Genomic DNA, 22,447 nt, shown 5'->3' with positions numbered 1-22,447 from the left:
GAAATACCTCCAGTTGTAAGTAGCGGAAAGCTTCGGGCCAGACTCTTTTAAATGTTCTCTGTTGTTTTCCAACAGCAAAAGCCATGCACCCATTAAAGCAACGCCCCTGGTTGGGGTTGGGGGGGGGGGGGGGGGCGGGAAGAGGAGGGAGCAGAGAGTTTGATACAATCTTTTTAACTGGAAGATATCCTTACTCAAAACTTACAGCTTTACCGTTCAGTGCTTTACAGTCTGCTGTCTCAGAATACTGCTAGGATACAAACCTATTATTTAGCCATCTAGTAATGTGTGACTTCACCTACTATCAAATTAATGCAATTAGAATAATATTTGCATGCAGTGTACATAACATTTCTTCTGCAGCAAGTATTTTAAAGGATTTAGTAAATTGTTCTCTAATAGAAGATACAGCCATATTAAACTAGTTTTTCTTTATTTCCTGCTCTTTATAAAAAGAAGTATCAGTAAAAATATTTTTGCATTAGGGAGGGTATATGAGAATCAGTGCTGTCATTGCACTTGGTTCAGAAGTTTAAATTTTAAGTGACAGAAACTATGTATTTAAAAAACCACAAAGCAGTATTATTTCTTATGTTAAAATAATATTAGAATTCAAATGCTCAAACGTTAGGAAGTTGAAGAATAAAGGTTGCCTAAGAAACCTCCTTTGGCTTCTTTCTGTTCCCCTAGTACGTGTTACGATGCAGTCCTTGATGACTCACCAGCAGCTTTTTTTCCCCCAAGAGCAGTTGTTTCATTCAGCACAAAGAATGAAATTGAATCAGGGCTACATGGTTAAAGCAGGCTGTAAAATTCCTGCTTAATTTTTTGTAGATGCTAGAAATTCCATAGTGAATAAAACAGGTTTATGGTTGAGCCTGGAGAACGGGATCCAATCTCCGACTCTGGCCCAGAGATGGTTTGTGAGGGGGGTTGCCATTTCTCTGGGGTTCCTCTGGAAAAGTCCTGTTTGGTGTTTGTTGGTTGGTTGGTTGGTTGGTTTGTTTGTTTCCCTCGTCCTCACCATAAATTTTGAGTAGAATTTGGGGCTTTCCTGTATTTACTCAGCGGAAATAATTCTGACCAGGTTGCCATAGATCCAAAACTCCAGAACCATCAAGCAGCACCTTTGCAGCCTTAACTATACAGTGTACATGTGCAGCGAGTCCGATATTTTTAGAAAGCATCAGTCCTGCTGTGCAAACATGACAGAGACACCATGCTCATATAGCGGCTCTGACACGTGCCGCTGAGTGAGTGTGATGCGGTGTATCTGCATGTTAGGAGTAAGCTAAAGCACAGCCTACAAGAGGTGACATACCGTGCCAGTGCAAGCATCTTTTCAGCGTATGTGCAGATCTTTACTGTCTTTATTTTTCTTTACTCAAGAGAGCGCTTTAAAGTATAGGATAATGGTGGGCGTGTTATTTAGGTGCCAGGTGAAATGCTGAGAATCTCTGTAGAGTCAGTTGAAAAACTTCTCATTTGCGTGTTTGAACCAGCCCTTTTGATGAGTCTCTCCTATGTCTAGATCCCCAGTCTAACGTGGCACTGAAGGTGGATGCCTGCGTGTTTAGGGGATGTAAACATCCCCAGGAGTGTAAACACTCAAAAATGAAGTGACTGGTGTCTGAGCTTGGCCATCCAAGATGGGAAAGAAGAATCACCTGTTAGAATGATCCTAACAGCTACACGAGGGAGCATTCAACACACACGGAGGGTTAAAAGATACCCTTTACATCTTGAAGTAATGTTACAAAGCAGACAGAATAGTGCCATGTTCTAATTGTTCTCAATCCTGTTTCTATTACTGCATGTCTGTGGGAATAGTGGGCCACTGCACTCTCCTGGGCATGGAAGATCAGTGCTCTGTATGTAGTCCTGCTTCGGGCTGCAGAGCTCTTTTGCCTGCTTGTTCCGTCAGGTCTTGAACTGAAGAGAATTGGGCTGGCACTCAGAGGAAAGAAATTTCCTCTTTCAGTACTGAGACTTCAAGATACCCAGCAACTCTGCAAGCAGACAGCATCTTTCCTTTTCAGTCACTGTTGAATCAGTCTATTAGGTGACTCATGTGGAGTCATTTGTAATGGTCTGGTAACATTTTTTAGAAGATCCTTCAAAGCAAATTCATTACTGGCCCTCCTTAGAGTTCAGTGTACTTCCTGAAAGCATTGATGTACCAGTTTTCTCCAGCTAAATACCAGTTTGTGTAAATACATTTTGCTGTTTTAAAGTCCCGCAGCAGTTTTGATTGGATATGGTACTCATCACTCCCTGTTTAAATTCTTATATAGCACTACTGATAAGTAGCTGGCATGCTGCTTTTCTAGGTCATTTCATTGGTAAGAAAAAACTGCTGTGAGGATGAGCATTAGGTTCCCGTACTGGAAAAAACTGTCATGTGTATTCCTTTTGCTGGTGGTTAGTAAATTGGCTAAAACTGTAGGGTTTTTTTGTGTTGTGTTGCAGTAATAGTGCTTTAATGTTAGTAAGTAGAATTTAGTATGCTTATCTGTAAGTGAGTTGGATTTCAGCTGTGTTCATCAGCCATAGTTTCTGTTGCCACTGAAAGGGGCTTTTGTACCTTTTGAAAATGAGACAAGAGAGATTTCATTAATAGAGATGCTAAGTGATGCCCAGTAGAAATTATTTTATCCATTTATTGAATCATAACCACTTGGTCAGCAGAGGAGCCTTTTGTTTGTGTAACTGGAGACAGATACTAATTTGCTTATGTTGCCTGAATGTCTACATTAGGGTATCTCTGATCATTAAGTGAAAGCAAGCCGTTCTCAACAGGGCTGTGCGTTCCCAATGTGACCTGTGAGTCGGTGATTGCAATTAGTTCCCTTCACTGGTTTTGGGGCTCCTACTTGAGACCTTTTTCTTTGGTGGTACAAACCACTACTAGAGTACCTCACGGGGGGGCAGAGCCCAGGTTGGCACTGTGCAGTGGAATTGGATTTCCTTTGCATCCTTCCTCTTTCTTCCTGTTAATGGTCCATTTTCTGACCCAGGGTACTCAGTCATGTTATTTCTACTCTGTCTACAGAGATATCATCGAATGTCTGCAATGCCTGGCACCTCTGCTCTTTCAATTACTGTAGCAGTAAGTGAGAGACAGAAGAAGGAATAATCGTATGTAAGTGGAAGCTGTTGAAGGTGAAAACAACATGCAATTATGTGTACAGCTCCAGTTCAGGAAAACTACTCATTTCACATTCTCACTGTACCGTTTTTCTAAACTTTCTATCTCTATTTGTTAAACATCCACTTAAAACTTTGTCAAAGATTCTGCTCGAGTTTTTCACAGAATGTCAGATTTGAACTGCAGTTGCAGTGCTAAATCTTCTCCGAAATAAACTGGAGAAACAATGATAAAGGGAAGAAGGAGGGTTAACCATGCCAAGTTCGCTTAACATCATCGGAGCGAAGGGCCAAAGGGTGGTGCCGGCGCCTGCAGCGCTGCGAGGCAATCCCCCCTGTTCCAGCAGAGGTCACTGGGCTCCTGCATGTGCACATGGGGGCTGCAACTCGAAAGTGACACTACTGAAAATCCTACCCGCCTTCTAAGGTAATCAACCTACACATAGAACTTCTTAGCCAAAAGGTTGTGTTTCTTTTTCACAGAGAGAGAATTATCTCAAGGGGTATCCATTTCAAACACGTAATTTAAAATACTTTAATTATTATTAAATAATAATTATTAAATTGTATTAAAGTAATTAATTTAAAAGTGATTGGGAGAAGACAGAATCCTCGTTTAACTTTGCATCTTTTCTCTGAATTATTTTTTAAACCATTAATTTCTTCATAGCCTCTTAGTTTTGAAATACAAATGATCTGGTTTTGCTTGCACAAGTCTCACATGTCTATTTCTGATTTTTTTTCTTGCTGTTCCAGAGGTTTTTCATAGGTTTGCAAATGCAGGATTAGCCAAGTAGTTTTAAAATTATTGTTCCCAGTATGAAAATTTTCTGAGACACACCTGAAAACACCACATACAGAACACCTTTTAATACCATTTCTTGGCATTTTTGCAATTTCTCTGTAAAAGATTAAGAGTGTGATAACGAGCAGGAACTAGGAAGAGAACCAGAGGAAAGAGGGACAAAACAAAGCAAAAATAGGGAAGGTGATAAAAAAGGAGTTCTGATTTTGAGACAACAGAATAGGAAACAGTCTAATAAGAGGTGAGGCATGGGGGACGTTCCTGAGGGAAAGTCAGTTCAGATACTGGGAAAAGCAGGATAATCCAAATGATTCATATCTTAAGAGAGAAGAGATGGAGGGCACTGTGGTGCTCTGGAAGCCAAGTGCTTTAAGATTAGGTTGGGTGTAGGGATTTGGAGTCTCTTGGATGGATGTCTATCACAAATGAACCGCAGAAGCCCTTACGTCCATCTGTAGTAACATCACTCTTGTGTCTTATTTCTCCTTTGTTTTGAAATACATTGATTGTCGTGCACCATGCACATTTCATATGCACATAATGAATATTATGGCACCAGGATTACTTTTAAAGCAGTATCTGTTATTCAAAACTGTGTGCTTTCTGTTGAGCTCCTTTATCTTGTTGGGTAATTTCTCCTTCATCCCTCTGCTGTGTGGTGGTTCTGTTCCTCCTCCTTCCTCCAGGCACTGACAGCCTGCCCCGAGCTGCAGCTGTCTTGAGTTCACTGAACAACTTGTAGCACACATTCACATCAGGTTGCTCATCCACAGCCTCTGCTTTTGGCAGGGACAAGGACAGCAGCAGAAGCTTGGGTTACAGGCAGGATCAGGCCTCCTGCCGCCGGCCTGATGCTGTATCACACTCAAAAAAACTCCAGGTGGTTCCAGACGCCTCAGACAGCTCTGGTAGCTGAAGCGGTGGAGACAAAAGGAGGCAGCTCTGCATCAGGCGACTCTGCGGGGGATGAGAGGGAAGAGAAGTGTGCAGCTGAACATAATGCATAACACCGTTCAGCTGCTTGCTCTGCTTGGTTATAAATGCTTTAAAGGAAGCTTTAAAGAGGAGTTGCTTGGAGGGATGATGGCTTTTATGGCCTTGGTGCTTTGTAAACATTGTAAATCACAGCTTGAAAATAACGCTTCAGTACTGTACAATCCATATACCTCATAGATGGTGGGGCTGTTGTTTTGAACTATACATGGCACTGTCAGATTAATTAAATATTGATACGAGACTTTTATTTCATCTACTTTAGCAATATGCATCTGCCTGCTCCCAAACCTTAATTCTCTTATTATGAGTTTTTCTTGAAAGTCTCCAAACTCTGTGGGACTTGGGAAGGTGGGGCTTCACCCAACATGAAGTGTTCAAATATAACATTAACATGCAATATCTGCAGGACCTCACTAAGACTGAAGAGTTAACTGCTGACCAGACCCTACTCTATATTTAGAGAAAGTGTTTACAAATCTTGAGCATGGGAGTACAGAAGATACCCTGGGAATTCTTCCAACTCTTCTGACCGAGTTCTGTCTTCGGAAAGAGCTAATGAGTGACTTTTTCAGATGTCATTTTAAGAAATACAGGACAATATTAACAGAGCGTATTCAGGTATGTGGACATCAAAACTGTATTGGAAATGCAAATATGTCCTGGAAATATTTTCTGAAATTGAAATCATAAGCAACTTCACAAACGAAATCGCAAGATTGCTGAAAGTTATTTTAAGTATCAGAGTTTTGATTGTCCTCATCCTGGGCACACTAAATCCCCCTCCTAATGTGTCTGTTACATCTAAGGATAGCGGGAGTGAAGTTATATTTAATCAGCAAAACAAAATCAAAGGCAATGGCATGTGAAAACATGCGCTGTATGTCTTGACCCACTGATGTTTTTAACTTTTAATCAAGTCCACAGAATTCAGTCCTATTCAGAGTTCACTTCTATTATAATAATGCTGGGGGACACTAAAATTTGCTGCCTTACTTCTCTGGGACAACATACCAGCTTAGTTACTTAAAATTATTGCCAGAATTTTGGACACAGAATTTTGGGTTATTCATACACAGGTATCACAGTAGGTTTTTCCTTTGCCTTAAAGGACGAAGATACAAAGATGGCCTCAATGCCTGTATATAACAACATTCTTGGAATTTTATCCTGGAGGCAATCTGAAACTGTTTGAAACTGGATAATCTCTGTTGTGGCTTTGCGAAAGTAAATTAAGTAGTTCTCGGAGAGTGCAGAGGAAACGGTACCACTGTGACCCTTTTTAAAGCTATTCTAGGAGAGGTATTGAGAGAAAAGATTTTTTAAATATTGAAGTTTTAAAGAACCTAGTCTAGAACAGAAACTAGAGTGCTGGTAACAGCCAGCAGGGTTATAAGGGTTGTAGTAACAACCCTTACAACCAGAGATTTCTTTCTTTTTCTTGTTGTTGTTTCAAATGCATAGCTTAAAATGTTTATACTGCTTTGGTTTTGCAGTTTACACAGTAAAGAAATGGTATGCATTCTGCTGAAGATGAGGCCATGGGACTACTATCCAGTGCCGAAATCAAGTATGAAACAAACTCTTTTCCTTATATTTGAGTGGAAATAACTAGCTATACAGAGTATCAACCATACAGATTTTGTTTATATGAGAGTTAACCACTCCAGCTGATTTATCATATGTTTGTCTTCAGGGATTCTTGGAGTTCTGCCAAACTGCATTTCAGATTTGCTTTTCAGATTTCTAGTTTCTTGTATTTAATAGGGATATTCTTAATAGAACTCTTATAAATTGTGATTATCTACGTAAGATGTTTACCTGCCATTTGAGTTTTAAAGCATCTTTGGGTGGTTCTACTTCCCTTTCCAGTTTCTTCAATGAGAAGAAATCACTATCCCTTTCTCTTCCAGGACGTCCAAGAATGGTTTAGATTTTATCCCTGTGATGATCTATGAATATGCAAAGTATTTTCATTATATTCTATGCATATTTTATGTTATTATGCTTCAGGATTTCTCTTGCTATGTACTGCCCCAATCTTGTATAAAGGAGATAAAAAATGGTGCTGATCTGCATGCATATGGATTATCATTACTGAAACTGAAGAGCAAAATGTTGAGAAGAGAAAAACAGTTTTTCCAAATTCTCTTCAGGGGAATGGAAAAACACCCAAATGGGAAGACCAAGAACTGAGTCTGATTTTTACTCCCAGGGAAGATGGGGAAAGGCAGGCATATGCTTTCACACCTAGAGATGCTGCTTGTCTTTGGTTTCTTGCACCTAACTGAGCAGAAAGAAAAGAATAAACCATCTGAATGGCTGTACAGGACCAGTGTAAAGGTCCATTTAATCTGGTTCCTGCTCTCCGCAGTGGCTGGAAACTGATGCCTGGGGAGAACATTGAAACAGGGCAGCTAAAGCGTCCTTTCTTGGGCAACTTTCAGCAGGCAATGGGCAGGCACCTTTTAAGCAGGAACTGCAAAGGGAATTATTGTGCTTAATAGCTACAGATATCCTTCATTCATTCGTATAATCCCTGCTTAAAAACATCTGTCTCTTCAGCTCCATAGTGTTGTATAGCAGCAAGCCATCCGACTTAATAACGTTCTGTATGGAAAGGTTCTTCCCAGCCGTTGTTTTAAATCCACTGCCTGATCATTTACTGAGTCTCCCTGAAGTCTTGTGTGATGGGAAATAGCGCGTGGTCGTTTCCTGTCGGCCTCTTACGTATCATTTGGGATTTTATATATCGGAAGACAATCCTTCCTCAGTCTGTTCTCCAGCTGGAAATTATCTCCTCACACAGATGTATTCCCATACCTCTGCATATATTCTTTTAGCCGTGTACATGCATTTTGTAGTTCCACATTTTCATATGAAGGAACCGGAACTGTACACAGCACTCGAGTGCACAAGAGATTTACACAGGGATGTAATGAGCTCTTCTGCTTCGCTCTCGGCTGCTTTTGGAGTAATTTCTAACATTGTTTGCCTTTTGGACTACTGCTGAGTAGCAAGCTAATGTTTGCAGAAAACTACTCACAATGACTCCAAATGATAAAGGCTAATTTAGAGCCCATTATTACGTATGTTTTGTTAGGGTTATTTTCATTACTGTTTACATTAGTTTGGAGTTATTGACATAGACTTTCAGCCGCCGTCTCATTGCCCTATCGCTCGCTATTGTCAGACCCTATTACAACTGCTCAGAGTCAGCTTTTGTTTTGCTTACCATGAGTAATTTTGCATCATCAGGAAACTGTGAAGATCCTTGGTCCTCACACAAGGAATTTTGGGCTATTTAGGTGCAACAGTGCTCGGCCAGAAGTATTCTAAGTAATTCAGCCCTAAGGAGGACTCAAAGAAGAAAGTAAATAATGTTGTGTTGGGTGGTCAGTATTTGTGAAAGAAAGGGGACATTGATCCAGTTTCCTACTCAAAACGGAGTTTCCCGATGTCAGTCCTGATGGCAGCTGTGCTTTCTGATTCTCGGAGATGGCTCTTCAGTCTTCTGGCACTCCCATGTTCTAGGGCACATCCAGTTTCCATCTCGCTGGCGCTTGCCTTTTGCTGCCTTTACAGCACGTGCCTGCCATAAGCCTCCCACTGCCTCCTGAATTCTCCCTCTGCCTAATTTGTTTTATTATCAGACACACTTTAACGCTTTTTGGTGCTCTACTTCATGCTTGTTCTTCAAAGCATTTCCAGTTCACTGGTTGCTGTTGCTGTACTCTCACAGTTTTGCATAATTCGAATTAATTTGCAAAAAGACAAGGTGTAATTTGCAAAAATCTTTAATAAAAACATGTGTCTGCTACCTATGCCTTGCCTAAGGGTACCGTTTTGCCAAACACACACAAACCCTAACAATAAATGACAGCAAAGAAACAACAATATTGCTACTACAGGAGAAAATAAAAATATTTTCTTAATTTTTAGAGATCTTTATAGATTATTAGAATCTTATAGCTTCACCCATAGATCGGCTTATTCTAGGCATATGGGTGGTAAGCAAACATTTCATATTATATTTAGTAAACTTTCCTGCTGCCTGAATTAAAGAATGGGACATTTTAAAGGCATTTGTGTCTTGCCAAGAATTGTGGAAAGAATTCTATGGTTTAACCTGTGGAGGTTTTATCTTTGCATGAAGAACTGAACTATGTTTTACAGTTTTCTTTTGGAGAACATGCCTCCCAATTGTCAATGAGACTAAACTTGAGAAGAACAGGTCAAGTTCTTGGATGGACAAAATAGAATATAGTTCCTCTCCTGTATTTACATTCTTACCTCAACATTTCATCAAATGTTGGTGATGGTGGTGTAAATGATGAGTAAAAATCAGTGAAAAAAATTCTCATGTCATTGGGTAACAACCGCACTGATTTTCAAAAAGTTTATATAAGACTTCATAGGATCGGTTTATATCAACATCTTTTGCCAGTGTTTCTGAAGTGGTATGGTTATAATCTTCTACAATTATCCAAGAAATGTCCATATGAATCCATCCAAATGATGGCTTATTTCAGGTCTAAAGTTTTATGTAGATAAACCCTTAGAAGCTGAGGAGGGTATCTGTGTGCATACACTTTACTAGCATTTTGTGATCCACCATCCATGTAACATAATTGTATCATTTAAACAAAATATTTAAACCGCCTTTCTACATGTTTGTTTCTCTTTGGTTTAAGTGTAGGCAAAGTAGTAAAAAAAAAAAAAATCTCTGTAGAATAGTCACTTAAGAATTTAGTATCAAGATCATTAGAGAATATTAAAGAATAAATTGGTTAGAAGCAAGCCAGCTAATTAACAACACAGTTATTCTTTCAGAAACTTCTTTCTGTCCATGGTTCGCTTTTTCAGGTCGCAGATGTTGAGTGGCCTCTTGACTGAAATGAATAAGGTATTGTTGAACGGTGTCCTTAAGACACGATTAAAAGTCGTGTCCTTTATCTCCTTGCCCTGTTACTTATTTCTTTTAGGAGAAAAACAAGTGACTACATTCCTGATATTATTAAGCTTTCCATAATGTATGTGGCTTGTTACTTAATCTTTCTACGGATTTTATACAAAAACTTACTCTGACACCTCCCAAAATCTTGCTTAATGTTTTTCCTGCTTCAACTTTTGGAAACTGAACACAGAAAATAAAAGATTGTGTTACTTAATGAATTCCCTAACTTTATTGAACCACATTCAGAATAAGACTTGCAGGTTCACGCTGAGAGAATAAAGCATTTTTTTCTGAGAAGCTTATCCTAGAAGTTACACTAAAAATATTGTCTCAAGGGAACCTTCTCTGGAGGTCTCCACTTCAATAGGAAAACAGCCATGGCTTTTTGTATGCCAGGGTCCCCAGAATGATCCTTTGCTGCACAACGATGCTGCCAAATTTGGAACTGCCAGTATGAGAAATGGGGAAAACATAAACCAGCATCACATGAATAGTGTAGGATACTAATAGTGTAATGTATTGAATAGTAATGAATAGTGTAGGCTCAGTAATTAGATTTCTAGAATCCTGTAACTCTCTCTACTTTTTTTCAAGGAATTTGCCATTTTTCCCTCTTCTCTTGTTGAAATTCGCTGGCAGTGGCATCTAGTTCTCCAGGGATTTCAACTGATTTTCTTGGACGACAGAATATATTTCCCATCTTGTTACCATGAGCCAGACAGCAGGGCTAAGCTGGAGGATTTAAATAGGACAGCCACGAGGAGTCCAGTTTGCTGAGAGAGGCCTCAGAGCCATCCCCAGAGGACAGGACAGCGTGCCAGCCCTGGGGACAGGGAGTGACCAGGCTCTAGCAGAAGGGCCAGGGTGCCAGAGGCGAGTCTTTAACCAGGTAGGTGTGTCTGCAACCTGTCTCCTCCACAGCAGGGTGACCTGTGCCACTCAGTAGCTTCCCTACACAAGACAGTCCAGCTTCCCCTTTCCAAAGGTGTGTCTAAGCCGTCAAGGATGTCGTGAAAGCTGTGATGGAGGATCTACAGAAAAAAAAGAAAAAAGAAAGCTGATATAGATCAAACTAAGGCAGTAATTTCTCTGGCAGTTTTCAAGAGTATGTAATGTGTTCTTTTCAACAGCCTCCCATTACTGGATGACAAAGACCAAATCAGCTAACGCAATGAAAGCTGCGGGGAGGGTGACGGTGCAACGGTGGGTATCGTGCTCGTGTTACCAAGCCGCTGTGGGGAAAGGCCCGTACCGCGGCTGCTGCCAGCCCTGCTCTGCACTTGCGCCCGGGTCTCTGAACGGCATCCCTTTGTCTGACAGCACCCTCCCACCCGCGGCACGGAGGTCCCTCTTGCTTCAGCACGTCCCCGCCGTTGCCCACGTGCTTTCCAGTATAATTTTAGACCTGATCTCATGACCGAAGCCCGTTTCCCGGTCCCCGCCGCTGCCCCGTTTCGCCGGCGCGCCGGCATCAACTTGAATCCGGGCTTCGCTTCGCGCACCGGGGCCGGCTGCGGGAGCGGGCGGCGAGGTGCCGTGCCGTGCCGTGCCGTGCCGTGCCGTGCCCCGGCGCCGCCCCTCCCCGCCGCTGCGCGCAGAGGGCCGCAGCCGCGCTCGGCAGGAGCATCCCGGCGCCGCCTGCCCCCTCCGCTCAGCCCAGCCCCGCGGTGCCTCTCACCGGGCCCGGCCCGCTGCCGCCGGCGTGGCGGGGGCAGGCGCGGGGCGGCCCCGCCGGAGCGGCCGCCCGCCGCAGGTGGGTGCCGGCCGGCGCGGAGGGCACCTTGGCCGGCGGGCGGGGGCGGGGGGCGGCGCGGCGGGGCTGCGGCGGCGGCGGCGGCGGCGCGGCGCGGCGCGGCGCGGCTGCCCGCCCCCTCCCTCCCTCCGTCAGACGGGCGGGGAGCTGCGGCGGGCGGGCGCGGGGAGCGGCGGGGCGCAGCCGCCCGGGCCGCAGCGGGGATGCGCCGCGGATCCCGGCGAGGAGGTGGGCGCTGAGCGGCGGCGCCGGGGGCGCGCACGGGCGGGGCGCGGGGGCCAGCGGCTCGGGATCGGGCCCGGGCCCGGAGCGGCGGGACGGGCCGTGCTGGGGAGCAGCGGGTCGGGTCGCGCCGCGCGGCGGAGCGGGAGCTCGGCGGCGCCGGGCCCCGCGGGGGGCTGCGCGGCGCGGCCGGGTGCCGGGGTGGGTGGCGGGGCGCGGCGGTGCCGCCGTGGGAGGCGGGAGCGGGCCGGGCGCGGTGGTGGCGGGCCCGGTGCGGGGGCTGTGGCCTGGTCCGGCGGTGGCAGCTGCGGCCGGCCCCGGGGCGAAGCCGGCGCGTCCGGACCTGGGGGGGGGACGGGGACGGGGACGGGGTTGGGTTACGTAAGCGGACCCGCGCAGCGGGATGCGCTGGTGACAGCCCCAGCCCGGCGGCGTAATTGTCGCTCCCCGAAGTCGCGTTTTTTTCCCCCTCCCATGCAGAGCAATTTCAAATGCCCCAATGAACTGCCTGGCCGATGAGAATGAATTGTAGATCGGACGTTGCTAAGTTGGTACGCTCTTAGGGTACCTTTTTGTTTTCATCCTCTGTCTCTCTCAAACAAGGGCAGGAATGGCCTGTATTCCCAATCTGCTAGCAATGCTGCAAAACCCTTGCAAGTACTTTGAATATGTATGGCTTCATTGAAACAGTTGTTTGGAAATTACCTGCCTCCCAGAAGTGCTGATGCTTAAAATGACCGTCTGACGTGGGTTTTGCCATTGGTCCGGCATTTCACTTTATTTTATAACTGCTTTAGTGTGCTGCAAGGCTACATTGTTGATATTCTTCCCAAAAGCTTCAGCAATGCAGATACTACGGACTAATAGTAACTGAAACAAAAGACCTTGCTGTACTTCTCAGGGCGAATTAGGAATCCAAGGTCGAACAGCAAACTGCAGTGCAACTTGTATGGGGTAAGGTAACAGGACAAAAGTATTCACCCATCTTATTAGAGAGTTTAAGTGAAAAGTGTTCCTTAAATAGACTCTTACTCAGTAGATGAAAAGAAATCGCTTAGTGAAGGTGTGAGGAAATAGCTATTTTAGGACTACAATTAACTATATCAGCTCAATTTTAATGGGACTAGTACATTTAATTGCATTCCTAACAGATTTTCTGTTCTCCAGATGATTAACTTGCAGAATGATACCAGCTCAAAGATTAAAATCTCGTCAAATATCTAATGGTTTCTGTATAATACAATTGTGTTTGGTTTATAATAGTTCTTTTCTAATAACCATTCTCTGTCCATATAGCTGTAGATACTATAATTAGACTTTTTAAATCTTGGTATAAATGACATGACCTTGACCTTTAGAGGTTAAGCAGATGTGGTTGATGTGGATCACATCTTACATGTTGAATAAAACATTTATTTTTATGTATATATAGTAAATAGAGTTTTCTTTTAATTCTGTTTAAAAACTACGCAAGAGGAGGACTACTTTCTCTTTTCTCTCCATTTTAGATAAATTAACAGAGATATGTGCAACATTTATTATTTAAAATACCCTAAGGAGGTTTATATTTAAACTACTTTTTCTGTACAAGTAAACGGTAGGATGTATATCTGGAAAAAAAATATTGCAGGATTTGTGACTGAAGACCCTCTGAACATTTTTCCCGTGCCAGTGAGGGCTGGAAGAGTACCTTTTGTTGTACTGCAGTTCCGCAAGCTCGCTTCTTCCACTTCCTGTTAGTTTGCTATTACACTCCCGGGTCCTCCATGGTGCTTGCGAGCCATGTTGTTAGGCGTATTGTTAGCAGTCTTTCTTATTGCTGGCCCTTTTTTGTTCTTAGCCCATTCTGGCAGCTTATTCGTAAATCTCTCTGATGCTCCAAGTTTCTATTGCTGCTTTTCTAGTCTTTATTTTGTTTCTGTTCCACCCAGGAATAACAAAACATTGGTTCATCTACTTGTAGGAACAAGTGGGATTTTTTCAAGTGCTGGTGTTGAAGGGCTGTACTGTATATATACACACATATATGTATTTATATGTTTGGATGTGTTTTTTTACAACCATCAAAACCAGAACTTTGCTCACAGATGTTAACTGAGCAGCCATTCAGACCTTACTACAAAGCCACCATGGCTATGGAAAGCCTTGTAGCTTCCTCAGCAGTCACCCCACCTCTTGCTCTATTGCAAGTGCTGCTGGAGACGGGGGCTGCTCTCCTTCGGCACTTCTTCCTTCAATCCGTGCTGGAGATGAAGGCAGAGGTGTTCATAGTACTGCTTCATTTTCCTTCAGTCCTTCGGCGCCTGTCTGTGTGTGGGGTATGTACGTGTGTCTGCCCTTTGGTGCTTCACATTTCGTCTGAAGTACGGCCCACCACTGCACTTCTCAGTGTGACAGAAGTGAATGTTTTTGCTCTTGTTTTGCCAAAAACATGAGATATCAGCAGGGGCTTTCTCTGCGGATTTTTTTTTGCATATACTTCTTTAGTTTCCTGAGAACTTACGCTTCTAGTACCACGCGGCTTTGTCTCAGGAGGGTTGTATTTCTTAAGGAACATTAGTCCTCCAGGTCAGCCCTTCTGTGCCATGCTGGAGAACCTGCTGTCACTGGTACTGGTATTGCAGTGGGAGACGGGAAGGGAACTGCCAGTGCTTCCCTGCTGAAGCGGGGGGGTGTGTGTGTATATACAGTGAGCCTGTCCTAATGGTTTAATTAACCCTACGCCTCATATATAGGGTAGAAAATAATTGTCCATTATCCCTGCGTTTTCTAATATTGAACACTGAACAATTCAAACAGTTCCCAGAGACTTCTGGTGTACGTGGTGACTAAAAACTGGGAGGCTTTATTTTTCAGTTTTTTTTCCTGGTAACTAAATGCTTGGTGGTTTTGAAGCTTTTGACTCTGCTGGCATGGGAAAAGGCAGCAGTTTCTATAGATAATTTTCATGGGAAACGTTACTCTGGGCAGTCGTACTTCTAAAAGGAATTTCTCCAAGAATTTCCTTCAGGCTTGAGTTTCTTTTATTAAGCTGAGTTTAATGAGATTAAAAAAAAAAATCCTTCCCAGTGGAATATTAAAGTAAATGCTTACTTTTTTTTTAATGGATTTGCAATATCAGGGTTCTAGATGTTGAAGGAAGCAGCAACAGGTACTATATACCAATGAAAGTAAACATGCTCAGGCCATGTGAGGGATATTGGATTTTTGGCAGATTCAGAACATGGCTTTGGTGACAGACAGACAACTCTCCAGCTGTAGGAAGTCTCACAGGGAGGAAGTTGCATTATGAGGTGCCAGGTATCGTGAACTGAATTTGGTTGTAATATTATGAAATATGAAATTATAGTAGTGTTCATGCTATGAATGGTGCTATTTACGTATGTTTGTAATTAATTTCACTATCTCCACACCTAGGTTTTCTGAGCTGTAAATACAAGCCTACAGCTTTCAGCTATTTCCTGTAAGTCAAAATACAGACATGAGAGAGGTTAAAAGTTTTCTTTAAATGCTGCCACCGCTGTATGCATCCTGGTGAATGGTGTTTCTAGCATATCCCTCTCTTGTCAGAAGAGCTGAAAAATGATGGAAGAACCTTTTGGTGCTGACAGCTGATAAGCCGGTCAAAGGGAGGACAGCTAAACGTGAAACGTGGAAGATAGGAGAAGACCACGGGAGTTATCGTGTATAGACAGTCAAACTCATGTCTTTTAGGGAAACTTCTGGGCTGAATAGACTTGTTAAGATATTAAGGGAGGGAAAAAGTGAACAATACCAACATACTAGAGACAACTGTTGAAAGAGGGAAAACCAGGGTTGAAGTGGTTTTTTTTGGGGGGGGGTGTGTGTGTGTTTCTTTTTTTTAAGAGGGGTTCGACCAAGTGACATCCAGAGGTTCCTTCCAGCCTAAATTGTTCTATAATTCTAACTGGTTTGGCATTCAAGGCAAAATCCAGACACTACTATTTTCTATTTACAATGAAAAATAGACGGTGCTTAGAAACTCTGAATTATTTTTTTCTGGAGTATGTGTATTAATCCTACAGAATTTCCAGCTAGTTTAGGAGCTGGCTCCATGTAAAATGTGTCAGTATGTGCTGAGGGCTATATACAGTTAGGGGTGGTAGCAGCAGGGAGGGAGCTGCTGAATTTCCAAGCTTGTCTTTCTGAGAAAGATACAGACTGGTTGTTTAAATGGTTTCAATGTGAGCTCCTCCATCGTCAACTCAGAAACCAAAAGAGATTGTATCTCGTTACTTGTTACCTGTAACTTTAAAAAGAGAAGATTTGGAGGAGGAGGAAGTTGGAGATTGAAGAAGAGTAAGAGGATGGGTCTGGAATGTATGGCAGCTGTAATGTCCTAAAGATTAGGAGAGCTTTATAATGATCCTTAGAAATGCCTCACTGTAGCAGAGAGAACAGCTGCATTTTGAAACCAAGTTAAATAATTTCCTTATTGGGTTTTTCTGAGTTCCTTAAAGGTGAATATATTTTAATACTAGTTGGGAGTACTTCTTTTAAGGGAAATAATGGATACATTAACTTGAGGTGTAAAGAAAAGAAATCTCTAGTTGATTGTGAGCTTACTATGGAGTTGCAAGAAATTCAAGTAGCAGGTGTCATGTCGCATTAGAGTCAAAGATTAAGTTTTCTACCAAAAAATCAATTTCCTTCTGGGAAACTTGGTTTTCTTGCTGTCGTCTTCCTGGGGGATGGTATCTGTATTTCTAGCAGAGTGAGGTCCCTGGGCATCTCTTAAAGGTTCTATGTTCCTCAATGAAATATTTCACATTTGTGGAGTTTAAGCCCTCCCCCCACTCCAATGAATCTTTTCCTCCTTATTTTGGGATGCTGAGAATCAAGTGGATCAGTTGAATTTACCCAGAATTTAGCAGATAGGAAGTCCAGTCTTGGTTATGATCTCTCACAGTGTGATCTGACTGCTTGCATTCATAACTCTGCTAAAATAAGGGTTTTATTTTCCCTGTTTTACAGTGGAAATTGAGAGATGGAAATGCTTGTTGCCTATAAACTATATAAAAAACCCTGTACTTTTCAGTTCACATGAAAATTGTGAAAATCACAAAAATCACAAAAGCTACGCTTAGTCCCTGTTGATTTGCGTGTTTCTAGTCCAAGCAGAGATGCTAAGGAACTTACGGATTCTTTACTTAAAAGGCTGGATTAATTTGTCTGCATATGGTATTGAATGTAGTCCTACCCTCTAATGCAAATGCTGTTCTGTTGGTACAAAGCTTTTCTATAGCATATATCATTTCCAATTAAGTTAGTGAATTATGTTTGTGAAGGATTCAAAGGTATTAAAATAATGTATTAGATCCTTTACATCAGTACAGTAGGGCATATATCTGGGCTTGCTTTGTTATAAAAACAACTAAACCCAAAGTAAATAATGTTGGTGTAAGAATGATCTATAGATCAATTTCAAGATTGCGTTTCAAGACTTGTGTTTCAAGAATGTTTCAAGGCTGTGATACCCTCTTTCAGATGATGAACTGAAAAGTTTTCTTTTGAGAAATGGAATAAGTTCAGGTTGCCCAAAGAAAAGGCTGTATGAAACCTGTGCCATGGGCTGAGGGCTACCTGCCCAGACAGAGTAGACCTTGGCTACATGTGCCCAGCTCTAGCTGACCTGATTAATCCTGGAAAATGAAAAAACAATAGTAGAACTTTGTTCTGTAACTGTTGCTAACTTCACACTTCCTGTGACACATTTGGGGTGGGAGACCAAAGAGCTACAGAAACCTTGGTGGTGACTGCTAATTGACCTTAGATACGGTCTGTGGAATTGGTGAGACCTTTGACGGCTCATGCTGATAGTTTAAATGAGAAAGCAATAAATAATTGCAGCAGTAGCCCCAGGTGCGGGAGATGAGGGAACATGACATGGGACATGCACATGCCTCTGACGCTTGGGAGGCTGAGGTGGAGGGGAACAGTCTGGTGTGAGGTCCAGGCCACCGGCAAGGACTTGGACACACTGAGCAGTTGGGGTGAGCGTTCTGTTCCCCAGGTCTCTGGTGGCAGTGCCACCTGTCCTTGATTTCTGTGTGTCATAGAATAGACAAGCTGGAACAGAAATGCCGCACCCATCCTGCTTAGTAAAACACAACTAGATTATGTGACACAGAGTGATGTCTTTCTGTTCTTGCAACTACCCCACCCCATTGACAAACCAATGTGGGCGATGCTAAACAGGATTTGGGTCAAGAGAAGTTTCTGTGGACATCTTACAGGAATGGTTCCAAGCTGGTGATTGCTCTTCCCATTTCACCTCTGCCTTCACCGTCTCTCTCCCGTGTGTGGTCAGCCTGGTTCTGCAGTGGGACCGCAGATGGGCTCTTGTCCCCACTTCTTCTGTATGAGCATTTTTATGCCTGACCTACTCAGGGTTGCCTGACACCCCTGTGATCTTGTTCAGGAAAACAACTTTTAACTGTTTCTTCCCATCCTGTCTTTGAAAATAAAATTCAGTATCTTGTTTGGAAAGTAATGGCACTGTGATTTGAGAAGTGGGAGAGAAATGAATCCAGATAGACCGTGGCTCATCTTCTCAGATTATGATTTTTGAGGTTCTGGCCACAAGATAAAAGTTTCTTTGATTAACTTATTTTCTAGAGTAGGAAAACTTTTAGGAAAGTGGTGGGGGGCAACTTATTTTCTTTTATACCTTTATATTTAGGGTGCTGGCTAGCCATATAAGGATTGATCTTCTGAGGAAACTGGAAAGGCCATTTCTGTAGTTCTCCATCAGTGATTTTGCAACAAATGTACCAGATAAAGGGACTTTCAGGTTGTAAATGGGAAGCTGAAATGGTTAGTTTACTGACAAATGTTTCCTTCAGAGTGGAGTGGGTCAGCTGGATGAGAAGGTGGTGGCTGATGGTGGAAATGATACTTGATTACAAGGAAAAAGCTTCAAAATAAAACAGCTTGTTGAGATCTGAAACTGGCAGTTGGTGTTGAGTCATCTTAGGGTCCCTCTGACCCCAATGTGAGCATGACACACGCATCCCTCTGGGAAGTAATTATGTCTCTTTTGTGTTTAAAGTCTGTGTTTCTTGGTTTTAATCTGTTTCTGGAAAACAAGCTTTCTTCAGAAGATGTTTGCAGAAAACAGAAGGATGGGAATGATATGAAATGGAGCCGTAGGGTACGTGGAGGATGAGTCTGGATGTAAAGTATCGATGTGCCCCTGGTACTGGAAGGTTAGCTCTGTAGCCATACACATTCTGTGTCTTTCATTGTAATGGCTGTTGATGCATAAAATCCATCTTCTTTTTCCCCTGTTCCTCCTGGCTAAATGCAAGTTGTCTTTCCAAGTTCACTTGCACCTGACAACTGTGCTTTTTTGTGCATGTAACTTCTGGTAACTATGGTCAGGTCATAGTTGCTACCTGGTTTAATGTTCTTGGGTGACATAATCACAGGCGAAAATAACCCATTCTCTGACTGAAAAAAAAAAAAAGTTCTATAACGCTCCTTAGCTGTGACCTGTATTTGTGTGGGTGTGCAGATATGCTATGGGGAGCTAAATGTAAAATATATGGTGGTCCACTGCGCAGGCTTCTCTCAGTCCCTCCTATGACTGGTAGTGTAGCCTACATCCAAAACCCGTGGTCAGTTTGCAGTATACGATTCAGAGTGACATGCAATGCAAAATAATCTTTACAAAAAAATTTACAAGGTATTTTCTTTAGTAGCTGCACACTCTGTCCCCGTCCCAGTCACCATAAATACCGTTGCATGACAGAGCTTACAACTGATGATTAGAGTGGCTTCTATCTCTAATTAATACAATAACGGTTGTGTTTTCTTGTGAAATGTGAGCTGAGGATTAATGGGGTAGGCCTCAAACCAGGTCAGAGTATGGGGATTAGAGTTAGCCACGGTGACTAACCCTCAGACCCTTACGGGACTCTTCAGTAGCTCCACAAGGTTATGCAGTGTCTGTGAGTTTAAGGAATAGAAGCAGTTTCAAAAGTAATCTATGATACGCTTTTTAATTTCCATTTCTGGTGACGCAAAGGTTGCTGTTGGATCTGCAAAGTAGCTGGTTGCTCTTAAACGTAACAATGACCGTGGCAGCTTGGGCTCATAGCTCTTACCCTCTCCGTAGCAGCTGCTGTGTGTCCATCTGCCTGAAGAAGAGAAAATGTGCTACAAATTTAAGTAACATTTTGTGAGCTACACTAGGAAGAGGAGAGTGAGTGGCAGATTATTTGACTTCAAAATTTACGAATTTCAATTCATAATTTTCTTTCGTTTTTTATAATATTTTTGCCAAATCAATGTAACATGAACCTGTGAACAGTAAGTGCAGGTAGAGGAGGTGGTAGAACAGCCACGTTGTAATCACTTGGCCTTTCCTAAAGCTGTGATATCTTTCTTAATACCCTTAGGTTTTAGGTTTCCCACTTGAAATGCCTAGACCGGTTCCCCAGAGGCTGTGTAACAGATCGCTGCTCATAGTTCTCCTGACATTTTGTGCCTTCTTGACTGCCTCATTTTTCTCCTAACTGTACCACCTTTATAGATCCAAATACGTACTTGCCCTCTATGATGTGTGCACTTTCTAATAGTTGAAATGTTATTCGAACTGTTAATGCATTGTACCGGGGCTGTGCACGGTTTGGGGGGGAAGGATCGTTGCCTCCAGCTCTGATACCTGCTCGCTGTCCGGTCCAGAGCTGTACTGGCCCTTGGCTGCCAGCTCGTGGTGCAAATACGCTGTGGTATTACTGGCCCCTGCCACCTTATGCTATTTCTGGTATAATTACTTTCTCATACATTTATTCTTAGATTTTCCCCTCAATGTTCTTCAGAATTTTGAGAGATTTATTCAGTATTTGCAAATTTTTATGCTTTAATCTTAACTTTGTGAACACATTAACTCAATCATTTTGCATAAAGCTATCAAATAATGCCAGTCATAAAACTGTGCTATATCTTTTTACTATTCTATATACTGTTTTCTATTTGAATTATTTTTAAGTTACACAGCATTCTTTTGTAAAGTTTAATTATATTGACTTCAGCATTTTCTACATTTTCTTCATTCTTTTTCACTTGTGTTATTTGTAGTAAATCAGTAAAAATAATTTCAAAGACGTGGTAAAGAATAACACTATATAAAAAATAGGTAGGGACTAACAATAAGGACTTGATAAACATGGTGATGTTCCCTTGAGGGCAACAGAAGTATGCTAACTTACATCAGCTGAAGGGGTTTTAAGTACAGTAAACCAGAACTATTTAAGCTGGGATTGGTGTAAATTAGGCTAATAGCGCTCTCTAGAAAAGGAGCAGTAACTCATAATAAAGAAATGTTATTTCTTGATGCCACTGCATGTGTTCAGTGGTAAGCTCTCTGTCTTTTTTCTTTCTTCTGTTCTTCTGCTTTGTCTGGTTGTGGACACCGTGCTCAATGCTGAGAAATGCAGAACATGCTTGTGGAGGGCATGGCAGCTTTATTCATTTCATACTTTAACATCTCTGGCAACATTCCCATGTTGAAAGCCAATGGAGACAAACTGCTCTTTAGGCCACAGATATCTTGAGGAACGTGTAGTTCTGCTTTCTTGGCTGGTTCTTGGGTAGTTTGCCATGAAAAATGCGTCATAGCTGTGTGATATAACACTGAAAAAACCACCAACGTTAGATAAATCTGTTTATAGATGAAAGTTAGTTTCTTACAAAGAAATGTAATGAGTGCCAACTGATTTTGAAACTAATTTTCTTAAAGACAAGTGCACCAGGGGTGTGTTCATTCCTTCTCTGGGTTTCCAGCACCGAGATGTGCTTTCTCAGCTCTTGGCCTCTTTATCATTCTGCCTCTCCTCCGCAGGTCACTCCCTACCCCTTAATACACCCCCTCTGAATTTCGGTCCTGTGCCCAGGCTCACCGGTCCCCCCTGGGGACACAGGCATACCCCCTTGTCCAGGCTGCCGGGCTCCATGCCGCTCCCCTCCAGCTGCCCCTCGTGCATCCTGGCTGATGCAGGCTTCCATGCTTCTCCTGAGGGTCCTTTGCCATCTCAGGACATCCTCGGTGGGGGCTGTCAGGGGTTGGGGAGCACGAAAGGAAAAAAGCCTTGGAGAACAAAATGCCTGGAAATTCACACTGTTAAGCATACTGAGGAAAATCGGTTATTTTCCTAATGGGCCTTATGCCTAATAGCAGTGTAAGGTGCCATTTCTTAATGGCAGCAAGTGAAATATTTTTGCACTTCATGTTGGTGATTCTGCCAAGGTGGGTTGTACATGTCATCCATGCTGAGCCAGATTTAAACGTAATGGTACAACTTCCAAATGCGAGTTTCTCATTTAGAAGGACAAGTCTGAACAGAAATAAATGTATATGTGCATTGTGAGACCCAGAAAGTAATTCAAGCAGACCTCTCTGAAGTTTTTCTTTTTAAACAATCTCAGTATGCTGCAAAAATGACTTTCAGTTCTTTAGGCTCCCACAGATTGCAGCACAGAAAATCAATACTTTTTCCAGCTAATGTCAATTTTTTCCATTAAAGGATAAATGAGGAAGTGTGAG

The 22,447-nt window shown here is 42.6% G+C and overlaps 1 protein-coding gene across 1 annotated transcript in view; it reads left to right on the top strand.

The window, feature by feature from the left end:
• The first annotated feature begins 11,791 nt into the window (after nucleotides 1–11,791).
• OSBPL6 (oxysterol binding protein like 6) overlaps nucleotides 11,792–22,447 on the top strand; it is a 129,257-nt gene continuing 118,601 nt past the window's right edge. The window contains exon 1 of the mRNA XM_075511363.1: nucleotides 11,792–11,883. The gene's annotated coding sequence lies outside the window, so the exon portion shown is untranslated. The remainder of the gene's footprint in view (nucleotides 11,884–22,447) is intronic.

This window comes from Mycteria americana, chromosome 9, assembly GCF_035582795.1.
Source record: "Mycteria americana isolate JAX WOST 10 ecotype Jacksonville Zoo and Gardens chromosome 9, USCA_MyAme_1.0, whole genome shotgun sequence".
Lineage (NCBI taxonomy): Eukaryota > Metazoa > Chordata > Aves > Ciconiiformes > Ciconiidae > Mycteria > Mycteria americana.
This window is presented reverse-complemented; position numbering and strand designations above follow the sequence as displayed.